General features: G+C 26.6%; 1 long non-coding RNA gene across 22 annotated transcripts in view; it reads right to left on the reverse strand.

Annotated features, from left to right (window-relative positions):
* LOC107451974 (uncharacterized) overlaps window positions 1-11,505 on the reverse strand; it is a 107,250-nt gene that overhangs the window by 59,552 nt on the left and 36,193 nt on the right. For 10 of the 22 annotated variants that reach the window (XR_011637103.1, XR_011637123.1, XR_011637117.1 and 7 more), the window contains exons 3-5: window positions 10,854-10,971; window positions 5,048-5,136; window positions 785-1,057 (exon numbers count right to left, since the gene is read on the reverse strand). This is a non-coding gene — a long non-coding RNA (uncharacterized lncRNA). Of the gene's footprint in view, window positions 1-780; window positions 1,058-5,047; window positions 5,137-7,002; window positions 7,121-7,322; window positions 7,359-10,853; window positions 10,972-11,505 lie in introns of those variants that run through there. The other 12 variants (XR_011637193.1, XR_011637178.1, XR_011637143.1 and 9 more) reach the window with 8 other exon arrangements.

Consider the following 11,505-nt stretch of genomic DNA (forward strand, 5'->3'; position numbering starts at 1 on the left):
CTCATTGGCAACAAAACGCTGCTAAACTAGTTGATATTCTAATGTTGGACAATCACAACATAAGTAATCACACCTACATTGCGGTGATGGTTACTTATGTTGTTTACCATCAAAAAATAGAATGGTTCATGAAGGAATTATTGATGGTTACGATGAAGATCATGATGGTCCATCAATGGAAAAATATCAAAAATTTTGATTTGGGTGGTTTAAGGAGAGAATGATTGGTAAGTAAATTTTGTTGATTGATAGCGTAACATCCTGAAATCTGGGAAAAATGTTCAAAGGAAATAATCAATATCAGTATAAAAGTATTCAAATGTAGCAAGTATTTTGGGAAAGAGGGAGTATAAAGCTAAGTGTGTGAGCTAATTCCTTTTTAATTTTTGAGAAAATTTTTACCCTAAAATAAGAATGAGCGCTGGCATCTAGTTTCAGATAAACTATAATTTTTAGTTTAAAATAATGATGAGTGCTGACACCTAGCTTAATATAAACTAACTTAGGTACATTGCAAATGCACAAAATTTTAAGAATTCAAAATAATCATTCAAATCCATATAACAACTTTTTTTTTTTAAAAAAAATTACATCTTTTTAGTAAATACTAAGTCATTAAAATAAATTTGAATTCAAAAATATGACATGTAGTTCGTTAAACCTATTAGAAATGTGCTATAGAATAATTCGCGATATAAATCAAAAATCGTCAAATAAATTCGTGAAAAAAAAGCGTTTTCGACCAAAATACTAAAATAGAGATCTATCGACAAAAACTACTCACTTCTGCCTAGCTTAATAGTATAAGATTGCCGCAGCTGATGCTATCTGGTTATTTCCGTTTCCGTTTTTAAAAGTATGTTGAGCCACCTCAGCTAGATTTGGCATCTAACATTTTTAGCGGCAATCATTGGTCGATTTCCTAGCGTTGCCATTTGGGCCTTAAACAAATAAATACTTTCTAGTAGTAGATGGCACAGGTATATGTAGTACAACATTCAATGCTTCTACGTTAGATGGCAAATTACAAGACAATTGTAGAGTTAAATCACAATCCCTATAGAAAAAAAATATGTTTACAATTTCAAATATAATTTTCTTTTGTATTAATTAATTTAAAATGAATCAAATAAACATCAGATTAACCAACTTTCACAATTTAATGTTTAGTTAATCAAAGGTAATTTTTCTTGTATAACAGAAAGAATTTATTTATAACACTATATGCATACTATCACTAAGTTCATGAAACTTCTTTTTCTCTCATTGGCAACAAAACGCTGAAAGAAACTGATCTATAGTTGGGCAGAAGTAAAAAGTTAAAAGCTAACTTTTAATGTAAACCAGCAAACTGAGCTATACTTGTGTTTTAATTTGGTCTCTTAATATACATAGGTTACAATATAATTAAGTCTTTTCTTTTTGTTTTCATGATGCTGCATAATCTATGCAGATCACTTAATAGTTTGTACACGAAAGAGAAATATTCTAATAAAGAGTCACACTGTTTTATTTAATCTATGACCTGAGGTATTCATCAATGCCATACGGTGTCCAATATGTTAATCTGTTGCAACTCCAAACATTGAATTTTATTTTTTGTGTACATAGAAAAATTCATTGAATTATCCAGTCCAAATCTAATTTCCAAGTAGTAGTACGGAAAAACTACTTGGTAGTATTTCAGTACTACTAAGTAGTATACCAAGAAGTTGGAAATGAAAGGTTTTACAAAATTTCTAAGAAAGAATTAAAAAGTACTGCAAGGAACTAGTATTTAATGAGCGAGTAAAATCAGCTCAAATAGCGAGGCAATCTGAAAGGGTTGACAAGCACAATCAGTGTGTACTATCATTACATTGCAGTTGGACCTCTATTTAACAAAGTCGCTAAATCCCGAGAATAAATTTGTTACAAGGAAAATTAGCTAAATAGATAATCACCTTTTGAAATACATAAACAGCACAAAACAGGTTATAAAATCATAAACACTAAATTAAAATAGAAATGGCCACACCTTTATCTTGTAAACTAGTATCTACCATTTATTTTATAAATCTTCAGCATAAAAGAAATCTGCATGAAAGCAAGAATAGAGCAAAGCATTATTAAGTACATGCTACATACATTTTCAACTAATAAAATGCTAAATTTATGTATAAAATTATAGCTGCATTTACTATAAAAGTTATTTTAAACATACATCACCACATGCGTTCTTAAGTTTAATTACTACGGATAAAACCCGTTAATCTAGTCTGAGTTTTTTGCTTGAAATGCAAACAAAAAAGGAAAGAGAGTTTGCTGCTTTTTCTAAAAGTTATGTGGCTGCGAAAATCAATTCAAGGTCATTTCCTTCATAAAATGCGTCAACAAGTTTGAAATGTTCTGAAATATTTCAGAACATTTCAAACACGTGGATCTCAAAGAAAAGTTCGTTAAATAGAAAATTCACTTCTATTTGGAAGTTATTTTACCAAGAAATTTTCAAAATGTTCTTAGTTTCTTGAAGAAAAAAAATCCCAAAATAGAGAAATTCGCAAAATGGAAGTTCGTTAAAAAGAAGCCCGACTGTAATTAAAGAATATTGCAATGAAAACTTGTGATAAAACCAAAATAATGAATTAAAAAGAATTTCTTGTTAATAGATTTCAGAATAAATATTATTTATTGCTATCATGCACATTCAAAAATTTCTCTTAGGCAATAACAATATGAGTAACTACATGTTGATTGCAATTTGTAACCCTGAGTTGAGGAAAAGCTTCTGCAAAATATAATTGTATTTTGCTTGTTCCTACTAATTTCATTTTTTTGTAAGGTAAAAACTTACCTGCCATTAATAAAATGAATAATATTTTACTCAGTGAGTTAACTGTGATGTTATTGGCGTGTATACTATAGTGTTCGAATTAATTGGGACAAGCAAGATTTTCTCATTCTAGTTGGTATGGGATTGCCTGTGATGTCCCGAACCGCTTCAAACCAGTTATATCTGCCTTGAACTGCGGTGACTGTTAGACCTTCACTATAATTTACTCGTCTGACTGGTTTTACTGTATTTGTAGTTCAGTTGTGAGCATTTCAGTGTGGAAACTGGTGGTTATAATTTTGAGTTTAGTCTAACACAAGTTATGTGCTTATAAAAGATTGATATTAGTCCCAGGAAGTGCTCTAAAATTATCGCTCTTTATGAACACACTTCTATGACTATAAGAGACATCGCTACAGCAGTTGGTGTAGGGAAATCTAGTGTTTCCAGAACTCTTAGAACATTTTAAGATTCCGGCTCATCCTCTCCAAAAAGAAAAGGAAAATGTGGACGCGAACGGAAAACTACTCCAAGAACTGATAAAAGTCTAATAAGAAATAGTAAAATTAATCCAAGAAAGACAAGCACAGACCTCCGAAGGGATTTATTGGATTGTGGTGTTGATGTGAGTACTTCAACTGTATGAAAAAGGCTTCAAGAAGTTGGACGTAAGGCAAGAAGACCAAGGAAAAAACAATTTCTAACTCAGAAAAGGATGAAAAAACGTTTAGCATGGGCCAGAAAATACCAAAAATGGACTGTAAATGACAGGAAGAAAGTGGTTTTCAGTGATGAAACACATTTATTTGTGCAGGGACACAAATCAAGAGTAGTTAGACGAAAGTCTCAGACCAGATCATATCCAACTGACTGTAAAACACCCCTCTAAACAAATGTTTTGGGGTTTCTTCACAACAAATAGCACTGGAAGCTTAGGGCCTCTAAAAGGCATGATGAATTCAGCCAAATACATCGATATATTACATAGTAGGATTGTTTCATTCATGGAAACATTCGACGGAACATTTCAACATGATTTGGCCCCTTGTCACAATTCCAAACTGGTCCGGAATTTTATGCGAGAAAACAAAATAAAAGTGCTTGATTGGCCTGGTAATTCACCAGACCTAAATCCCATTCAGAACCTGTGGCATATTCTAAAAAATCACTTAGCCAAGATGAATTGCACGACAGCAGAACAAATGATAAAAAAGTGCTATTCAAGTATGGTTCCACGACGATGAAGTCAAGAACATGTACGCTACACTAGTGGAATCAATGCCAAAACGTGTTCCTGAAGTCATATCTGCTAAAGGAGGACATACTTCATATTAATACAGACATGTATCAATGTAACTTAAGGTATGTAATGATTAAAAGCTAAAGTTTCAATAAATCACTTTTTTTTTCATTTGTCCCAATTAATTCGAACAGTATAGAAGTCTATTTTGGATGCTATATAAATGTTTTAAGGAATATTTGATCTTGAATCTTATGAGATTCGATTTGGATACTTTAAATATTTAGAAGGATTTGGAAACCAGGCAGTCATTTTTTTTATACATATAAATCACTCATTAGAAGTATTATCAATAATAGATTATTTATCCTACCTATTGCAAGTAAAACACAAATAAAAAATACAGCTATTTTTATAAATATTTCTTTAAAAAAATCCTTAATTTACTTCATTTAATTTTCGAAAAAAAAAAAAAAAAAAAANATTGCATTGCAATATAGTAGTAGTTACAGAATAATATGAAAAAGAATTAAAAGATCATAAAATCAATTTGCATTCTGCATAGTTATATTAAGAAAAATATCAAACATTAGTGACTAGACTATGTTTACATCCATAATATTAAATCTTAAAATAAATTTTTAAGAAAATTGACATGCATTGTAAATTATGCTAAAATTGGCATATTTGCTAAGCTCTAAAATAGGCTATAGTATCTAAAGTTAGCTTGCAAGTTAATAAAAAATGAATAGTCAATGCAATAATTCAAGTTAATAAAAAATTTATCTTGTATAAACAAAAATAGTTATAAAATGCATGTTCTTTTTTGGATTAAAAATGAATAATCAATTCAGATTATAATTATTAAAAAAAAAGCAATGTTATTACAAACCGAATTTTAAATTAAAATTATCATAAGAAACTCATATTTAAAAAAAAACTCCTTTAAATAACAAATTTAATAATACTCAGCAGTTAAGAAAAAAGAAAGTCACCTGTTCTTATCCACATCTTCAACAATCGAAAGCAGTCTAAATGGCACAAATGATGCACTAGTCGTGGAATAATAAGTTATTGCTTTGACCTGAAAAAAAAATTAACAATCATTAACAATTTCAAACAATTATAAACCATTACATATTTGCACATAAAAGATAGGATATCTAAATAATGCAATAAAGCTAGAAAATATTGAAATTTTTAAGATTATGATTTAAGTCTATTAAAAAAGCTTCATAGAAGTAAAATATAAAAAGTAAAATCACAATCAACTATATGTTTATAACATAAAAGGTAGAATGAATAATCTTTTATAGAAAGATAGTATTATAGATCAAACTCTTTATCACAAAACTAAATTGGTATAATTAGGTAGAGATCAAAAGGGAATAAGAAACAAATAATTATTTTCGTTATACAGGTGACTAAAATATTAAATGTTAGCAAAATTAATTCTATTGTGGCACAGTGCCTTGTTGATTCTGATGTGAATGTTTAGTGAGAAAAAAAATTATGACTGTGAATCAAACTCGGGGGTTTATGATTATAATAAGCAAGGGGTGAAGTCTCAAAGTCTAGTAAAAAATAGTTAGAAGAAATATATTATAAAATATAGAAATTTAAAAAAAAAAATGAAACAAAATTTAAGAAAATATTCCATATGTTAAATTGATTTATAACGCACCGATGTAGAAATCATCAATAGTATAATCAAAGAAACTAAAAATAAGTTGAAACTATAAATAGTATTCTCAAAAATATTTAATAGTTTATGAAACTGCATGCTAAATTTTGAATTTCATGAAAGCCTCAGTATTTTAGTACACTTAAATATTATTCATTGGCTGTAGAAATATTATTTGTTATTAATTTAATATACTTAATTTCTTAACAGTAAATTTATTAGATGTGAAAATAAAATTAAATCTATCTTATTATTCATCATGTCACATTCCTATTATAAAAACAGCTTAATTCAAAGGAATGTAAGCAATTTTTCAAATTAAATACAACTTCTAACAGAGAATATTAAAATGATATCAAAATTTTTATATTTTAATTTGAATTTTACATTAGAATATTTTTAGTTTTGTGCAGATAATGTAGTAAAAATTAAACCAAAATCAAATAAAATTCAAACTGATTTTCTGCTGAAGATATACAGGGTGCGCAGTCACACTTTTCGGCAAAAATAAACACCTTTTAAGTACTTTTTTATGACTCAAAAAATATTTTTAATCATTTTCGATAAAAAAAAAAAAACATAATTAGGATCTGTGCAGTAGTAACAATCATTTTTTCTATCGTTTAAAGTTCTTAATTTATTAACATAAAATCAATAAAATTCAAAAACTTTACATAATCATGATAAAATAACCAGTTTCTGATAAATATTGCAGAGAAAATTGAAAAGAATCATGTATTTTTGCAATTTAGAATGACAAACAACGTGGCAAAAAAAAAAAAAATCTTTTTTAAAAGACAGAAAATTAAACTCTTTTTACATATCCCGAATAAAAAAGAACCTTTAAAGGCTTTCAAAAAATGTAAATCAAAAATAAGCCCTTTTTAGAAATGCTACGCACCCTGTGCATAACCATCATGTATTAACAATGCATTAAAAACAAAAAAAATTATGACAAATGTTTACTTCAAAAGAAACAAGCATTCAAATATTTATCAATGAAAAGAATTATTCATTCATAAAAAACACTTAAATTAGTCTAAAACAAATTTTAAACAGATAAAGAATTAATTATTGTTATTTATAACTTCATATAGACACAAACTATGAAAATAAGAAAATACAAATTTCTTTTTTTTAAAAGTTTGTTACTTATAAATAATAGAACAGTAAATAAATAAGAATATTAATCAAAAAAAATAATCTTGCAAAATTTTTAAAAAATATAAAAAACAAGTTAAAAAATTTTGCTAAAATAAAAATTACCTTTCATTATGTCACCTTGTTTTAAATTATCTTCTAAATTCACAGTTATTTTATGACTAAGCGGTAAGAAGCTTTTCAAGAGTATCATTCCATGCAATTCGTACTTTTGAATTATTCCCTGATAATTAATAAGTTTTAAAATGGTAAGAAATTCATCAAGCTGTCCTTAAAAAAAACGAATCACATTTAACAATAAGTAAAATAAATCAAAATTTTCTTTAAATTAAAAACTACTACAAACATTATTTCTATAAAAATGAAAAGTTTCCAAATTAACTCAAAATAAATTGCATTTATAAAGTTAAGAGATGATATCTTACTTAAAATAGTTGATCCAAGGTCAGAAAAAAAATTTCTACAGAAGCAGCACACAGTTTTTTTTTTGTGAAAAGAAAGAAAATTTTCATATTAAATTAACTAACTTTTGAACTTTACAAAGACAATTTCATAAAACTCAACTGATATGGCGCAGATACTAAAGAAGCTACTTCAAAAATATCCTTTTTAGTCTTATAAAATGTCATGCAATATTGTTTTAGACTTTATCTGTCTTTCAAACTATTTTCCTAAGAAGAAATAATTCTTAAGCAAAAATTACAAAATATAAACCAATTTTTAAAAATAGCTGTTTAATATATATATGTAGGTTTCAATACCATAGAACAATCTTTTTCTTATTCACATGCATTCCGGAGACCTCTGCGCGAAGGCAGCTCTCACGAGTCATGTCAATAAAACTGCTATATCCTTCTATCCTTTTTATTTCTATTAAATTGTTATGTTTGCTAAATTATCGTCGTTATTTACTCCTATGCTGCACTAACTCCCCCCCACACACATATATATATAGTCGGACTTCTATTTAATGAATTTTTCTTTGAGAACCACCTATCCCTATTTCTCAAAATATTTCAAACTTGTGGATGTATTTTATGGAGAAAATAACCTTGAATTGATTTTCGAAGCCATTTAACATTTAGAGAAAGCAGTAAAATCCCTTTCCTCTCTTGTTTGCATTATTAACAAAAAACTCAGACAAAATTAACAGATTTTATCAGTAGCAATTAAACTTAAGATGGTATTGCATGTGCAAAATTAATTATATAATAAATGCAGCTATAATTTTATACATAAATATAACTTTCTTCAGTTGAAAACGTATGTAACATGATAGTATAACACTGAAGTTGTTTGTTTGTTTAGTTGTTGTAATGTTGTTGTTTGTTTGTTGAAGTTGTTGCAATGTTTACCTCTATTCCTGCTTACAATTTATAAAATAAACAGTATATACTAGTTTACAAGATAAAGGTGTATCAATTGCTATTTTAATTATGTCTAATGTTTATGAATTTAAAACCTGTTTTGTGTTAGCATTTAAAAAGGTATTTCCTTTTTAAGGAATTTTCCATGTATCGAATTTATTATCAGGATTTAGTGTCATCTTTAAATAGAGGTTCGATTGTATAGATATAACTTTACAATATATCAAAACTTTATTAATTAGAGCACTCAAAGAATTGACTAAGAGCTGCAGTCATTTAGATTGATAATTCTTAGCCACTTTAGTCTTGAGCAATAATCTTCAAATCTTTCTTTATTCTTGAAAGTTTTGTGTTTAGAGAGAAATAAATTTAAAGAAATATCAATATTAAAAAGCACAGCCTGATTTTTAAAATTTTCTTTAAGGAAAATGGATAACTACAAAAAAATTTACTTATAAGTTCAAAATGCTATTTCAGATGGTATTTACATTGGTAATTCTCAATCGTTTCAATAAAAAAAAATATTTAAATAGTTATTTTTCCAAAAAAAAAAAAATATACATAGAAAGGAAAAATAAAGCAATAAATTGAGTAGAAAATAATTTTGAATTAAAAACAATATAGCCTCAATTTATTTCAATAATCCCTCAGTACAACAAAACATTTTGAAATAACTCAACATTGTTTTATGAATATCTAAGAAATGATGGCATTGCACCAGGGCCGGATTAACCTATAGGCACACTAGGCACGTGCCTAGGGCCTACGAAATTCAGGGGCCTACGAAAAACTTGGGAGAAAAAAATTTCTTGACAAAAATAATTTAGCTTTAAAAACNTTTCTAAGATTATAATTTAAGTCGATTAAAGAAGCTTCAAAGAAGTAAAATATAAAAAGTAAAATCACAATCAACTATATGTTTATAACATAAAAGGTAGAATGAATAATCTTTTATAGAAAGATAGTATTATAGATCAAACTCTTTTTCACAAAACTAAATTGGTATAATTAGGTAGAGATCAAAAGGGAATAAGAAACAAATAATTATTTTCGTTATACAGGTGACTAAAATATTAAATGTTAGCAAAATTAATTCTATTGTGGCACAGTGCCTTGTTGATTCTGATGTGAATGTTTAGTGAGAAAAAAAATTATGACTGTGAATCAAACTCGGGGGTTTATGATTATAATAAGCAAGGGGTGAAGTCTCAAAGTCTAGTAAAAAATAGTTAGAAGAAATATATTATAAAATATAGAAATTTAAAAAAAAAAATGAAACAAAATTTAAGAAAATATTCCATATGTTAAATTGATTTATAACGCACTGATGTAGAAATCATCAATAGTATAATCAAAGAAACTAAAAATAAGTTGAAACTATAAATAGTATTCTCAAAAATATTTAATAGTTTATGAAACTGCATGCTAAATTTTGAATTTCATGAAAGCCTCAGTATTTTAGTACACTTAAATATTATTCATTGGCTGTAGAAATATTATTTGTTATTAATTTAATATACTTAATTTCTTAACAGTAAATTTATTAGATGTGAAAATAAAATTAAATCTATCTTATTATTCATCATGTCACATTCCTATTATAAAAACAGCTTAATTCAAAGGAATGCAAACAATTTTTCAAATTAAATACAACTTCTAACAGAGAATACTAAAATGATATCAAAATTTTTATATTTTAATTTGAATTTTACATTCAAATATTTTTAGTTTTGTGCAGATAATGTAATAAAAATAAAACAAAAATCAAATAAAATTCAAACTGATTTTCTGCTGAAGGCATACAGGGTGCGCAGTCAGACTTTTCAGCAAAAATAAACACCTTTTAAGTACTTTTTTATCACTCAAAAAATATTTTTAATCATTTTCGAAAAAAAAAACAAAACATAATTAGGATCGGTGCAGTAGTAACAATTATTTTTTCTATCGTTTAAAGTTCTTAATTTATTAACATAAAATCAATAAAATTCAAAAACTTTACATAATCATGATAAAATAACCAGTTTCTGATAAATATTGCAGAGAAAATTGAAAAAAATCATGTATTTTTGCAATTTAGAATGACAAACAACGCGGGAAAAAAAAAAAAAAAAAATCTTTTATAAAAGACAGAAAATTAAACTCTTTTGTACATATCACGAATAAAAAAGAACCTTTAAAGGCTTTCAAAAAATGTAAATCAAAAATAAGCCCGTTTTAGAAACGCTACGCACCCTGTGCATAACCATCATGTATTAACAATGCATTAAAAACAAAAAAATTATTACAAATGTTTACTTCAAAAGAAACAAGCATTCAAATATTTATCAATGAAAAGAATTATTCATTCATAAAAAACACTTAAATTAACCTAAAACAAATGTTAAACAGTTAAAGAATTAATTATTGTTATTTATAACTTCATACAGACACAAACTATGAAAATACAAATTTCTTTTTTTTTTAAAAGTTTGTTACTTATAAATAATAGAACAGTAAATAAATAAGAACATTAATCAAAAAAAATAATCTTGCAAAATTTTTAAAAAATATAAAAAACAAGTTAAAAAATTTTGCTAAAATAAAAATTACCTTTCATTACGTCACCTTGTTTTAAATTATCTTCTGAATTCACAATTATTTTATGACTAAGCGGTGAGAAGCTTTTCAAGAGTATCATTCCATGCAATTCGTACTTTTGAATTATTCCCTGAAAATTAATAAGTTTTAAAATGGTAAGAAATTCATCAAACTGTGCTTAAAAAAACGAATCACACATTTAACAATGAGTAAAATAAAGCAAAACTACTTTTCTTTAATTAAAAACTACCACAAACGTTATTTCCAAAAAAATGAAAAGTTTCCAAATTAACTAAAAATAAATTACATTTATTAAGTTAAAATATGATAACTTACTTAAAATAGTTGATCCAAGGTCTAAAAAAAATTTCTACAGAAGCAGCACACAATTTTTTTTTGTGAAAAGAAAGATTAAATTAACTAACTTTTGAACTTTACAAAGACAATTTCATAGAACTCAACTGATATGGCGCAGATACTGAAGAAGCTACTTCAAAAATATCCTTTTTAGTCTTATAAAATGTCATGCAATATTGTTTTAGACTTTATCTGTGTTTCAAACTATTTTCCTCAGAAGAAATAATTCTTAAGCAAAAATTACAAAATATAAACCAATTTTTAAAAATAGCTGTTTAATATACAGGGTGTCTATAAAAGAACTCCG

Source organism: Parasteatoda tepidariorum, chromosome 1 (genome assembly GCF_043381705.1).
Source record: "Parasteatoda tepidariorum isolate YZ-2023 chromosome 1, CAS_Ptep_4.0, whole genome shotgun sequence".
In the NCBI taxonomy this organism is placed as follows: Eukaryota; Metazoa; Arthropoda; class Arachnida; order Araneae; family Theridiidae; genus Parasteatoda; species Parasteatoda tepidariorum.